Source organism: Beta vulgaris, chromosome 8 (genome assembly GCF_026745355.1).
Source record: "Beta vulgaris subsp. vulgaris cultivar EL10 chromosome 8, EL10.2, whole genome shotgun sequence".
In the NCBI taxonomy this organism is placed as follows: Eukaryota; Viridiplantae; Streptophyta; class Magnoliopsida; order Caryophyllales; family Amaranthaceae; genus Beta; species Beta vulgaris.
This window is the reverse complement of record NC_079209.1, coordinates 40965035-40969175: the sequence shown is the minus strand read 5'-3', so window position 1 is coordinate 40969175 and position 4141 is coordinate 40965035.

Genomic DNA, 4141 nt, shown 5'->3' with positions numbered 1-4141 from the left:
TTAAGGGTATGTTTTCTTCGACATAAAACAACTGAACTAAATTGAATAATTGATTTGAACTGAACTGGAATGAATAGTGATCTGTGAGTATACAAGTATTGTCCAGAGCTTAACTGAATTGAAAATAAGATAAGGAGAACAGACCCTAAGTTCAGTTCGACGTGTTGCAGTGATTTGTTGTCCTCTCAACATGCATTATGATGTCCCAAAATCACACGTTCAAGTTGCTCTTTTTTTTTCCTTCCCTTTTCCTTCCTCCTTTTTTTTTTCCTCTCTCCCTTTTCTCTCCTTATCTTTTTATCCTCCTTAAAGTCTCAAATACACTTATAAATTCTAAGTAGCGTATTACAACAAACTTTATTTTAGGGAAAACTCCATTACTACTATTAAAAAAATAAGAGAAGTCATGGAGTGAATTATTTCTATCCTGCTAATGAGATTAGTTAACAAAAGTAAACCCTTATTAATAAATGGTTTATGGTAGTTAAGATGTTATCAGATTAATTGTTGAGACAATATAATCAAAAGTAAGTGTGTTATTAGCGGAATTATTATGTTTCAATCTTATCACCGATATTTGATAGTTTTTAGGCTGGCCCTTATGAGAATCTTGGCTCCGCCTCTAATATCTACCATTAGCAATACAACTTTTATCAAAAAACTGATTTGATTTACTCTTGCATAAATGTTTTTCAGCTTATTTTTTGTTTGTGAACCAAATTTAACAAGCACAATCATATCTATACTTTATTTTTCTTCAATTTTTTTTTGGTTGTGTAATGCATAAACATAGATATTTCTCACCATGTGTAAGGTTAAGTAAATGAAAGACCTTGTCACAAAAAAAAAGGTAGATGAAAAACCAGAGTCTGTTAGAAGTTACCTAACATATAGAAATAGGACCTCGCAGAAGTATTGGTAGGCAATAATGAAATACTAATTATAAAACTATTGAAATGTGGTTATTCGTTGAGCGATAAAGAGCTTTTTATTTTTTTACGGGAGCAATGATAAAGCTAACTACGTGATGTTTTGGCATCTTCTCTCTTTCCCAACATAGTCGGCAATCTCCCGTCAAAAATGAGACATAGTTAGCAATCTATAATGATCTACCAGATTACCACTCCACCGTTCTTGGATTTTTTTGTAACAACTTGACCGTTGTTGGTGACCATAAACAGCTAACTTTTTTTTTTGAGGTGTACCATAATCAGCTAACTAGTCTACGTATCCTCATTAATTCAGTAAATAATATATTTTGTCAGAATTAAAAAGAAATTCAGTGGGTGTTCAATTTTTTAAGTAGGTGTATTTGGTGAAATCATAAAATAGTCAAGATAAACCAGCATGTTAGCTACAGTATGACTTTGGCCAACAATTAAATGGCTTCGGGCCCTCCGGCATAATAAATGACACTCAATTGAAAAAAACATCAACCTTATTAGTGAACGAATTTTATTATCTGTTATTTTTATATATAGGTAGTGGATGTAAATAATTGGCTATAAAATCTCATACACTTATAAGTATAGACAGGAAATTGGGCATAAGTACATGCACCCAAGTATATGTAGAGCATGGTGTACACTTTTCTAAACTACGGCGTTTTATCATTTTTAGAGTCTATAATTTTAAAAAATTATTGTTATTTGTTTTCTTAAATTTTGCAACTAAAAATTTCTTTTTCAAATTTAAATTTAAAAGGTGTATGTTCTTTTGTTCATTTACTATATGTTCTTTTCATTATAACATTTGTTCTTTTATAAATATCGATTTACACGTTCTTTAATATTAAGCCATGTGTTCTTTTTTAAAGTAAATAGTTGTTGAAAAAAGTTTGTGTTCTTTTATATTAATTGTATGTTCTTTTTGGGTGCACAATGAGCATTGTGCACTCTAGTCCATAATCCACGCTTTGGCCTGCCCATGACCTAGCTATAGCAGCTCGTGTAGGTAAGATAGTCAATTAATTGTCTTTGTTTGTTCTTGTCGCCAAAAAAAAAAAAATCTCATACACTTATAAGACTACTCCAATCTATAAGAAAACTGCATATCTATTTAGTCAATGAATCAAACCCCATAATTTTCCTAAACAATACTTTTTTTATAATTATCAAAATTATTTACATCTACAACTTGATTTAAGTTTATACATTGAGGAAATTATCTGTCACTTTTATATATAGGTGGATGTAGATAATCAACTATAAAATCTCATATACTCATAAGACTACTCAAATCCATAAGAAAACCGCATATTCAATTTAGTCAACGAATCAAATCCCATTAATTTTCTTAAACAATATTTTTTTTTTTATAAATATTAAAATTATTTATCTAGAACTAGATGTAAGTTTATACATCGACGATAAATTTAGTAAAAATAAGCACCAATAGTAAAAGTGATACTCACAATACCTATGTAAGTATTAGATAGTCATCAAATAATAATAATAATAATTATTATTGTTATAATGATAATAATAGTTATTCTTATTATTATTACTACTACTAGTGTTACTTTTTTAATCAATATTAAATAAAGAAATCACATTTAAGAACCATAACATTTTGTGATTTGTATACTTTGATTCTCTTATAACCAATAATGTAGGGCATTAACATGTTTAAAATTTAAATTTTTTGTTGTCTAGAAATAGCATGGTATCCTTTCTACCACTAGAAGAATCCTTAATATCGAGAAATTTTAAAAACTAAAGTTCCCGAAATATAGCAATGACATTTTAAAAACTAATCCTTTTATTTATTGTTATTGTTACGAGTATCTTTTATAAAACATAATATTATTAACATTACTATTACTACTCATTTTAATTCTACCAGCATGACTTTTATAATAATAATAATAATAATAATAATAATAATAATAATAATAATAATAATAATAATAATAATAATAATAATAATAATAATACATTAATTAATTTATTTTGAAAAAGAATACATAGTATATGAACATACAATTAAAAATACAAGAACATATATTTTAGGTAAAAAGAACATATTATTATGGTAAAAAGAACTTATTGTTAATGTCTAAGGTCCTATAATAAGAAATTAGTTAGTAAAGAAAAGAACATATAATGATAACGAAAAAGAACATATATTGAAAGAGTACACAAATTCTATTAATAAAACACATTCTAAAAATAAAAGATAGATGTTATTTTTATATTGATGCATGTTCATATTTAAAACTTGATCTTTTTTATATCAATCAATTTTTCTTTTTATTATAATAAATAAACCTATAAATTATATACAATCATATGATATTGGACAAAATTGTTAAATGTTCTTCTTATATTGTTGTCATGTTATAATAAACTTTGTTTTTAAAGGTAAGTTGAAATCCCTTGTAAAAGAAATTTGAAGGTAATGCCAACATCATTAGGTTATCCCATGCTACTCATGGTTTATATAAGATATCACATGCCTGAGTTTGGTAATGACTCCTGACCACAAGACATGCTTGAAAACTTTAATTATCCTCATTCATTTCTCCAACTAAAATTGCAAGATGTTTTGGAACACTTAAAAAGAGATGAAAAATATTGTCAAACATGTCTAGCATGGACGTCCCATATCAATTAACTATTATAATTTCTGCATTCACACTTCAAAATTTCATTCAATGGTATGAGTTGGATATACCAATTTCAAGGATCGTAAATATCGTACCAAGTAGAGCAGATTGTGATATACTCAACGACTTGCGCAAGAAAGAAAATAAGTAAGGTACAACTTAAAATAGCTAAGTATATTTGAAATTCAGAAGAAAGAGATGTACCGGATTTAAATTTTATATGAAAAAATAACTTGTATCTTGCATATTAGCGTATTTTAATTGTAATCTAAACTTAGTTAGTTGTTTAGTTGTTATGAATAAGCTATTATGTTTTTATATACTTTTTATTTTTGCGTCAATCTTATGATTTGACCTGAACTTATCTTAACTAATTTGATCTATTTTATATATATATATATATATAATATATATATATATATATATATATATATATATATATATATATATATATATATATATATATATATATATATATATATATATATATATATTTGACGGAATATTTATATTTTTTTTGATCTGATCTAAAAT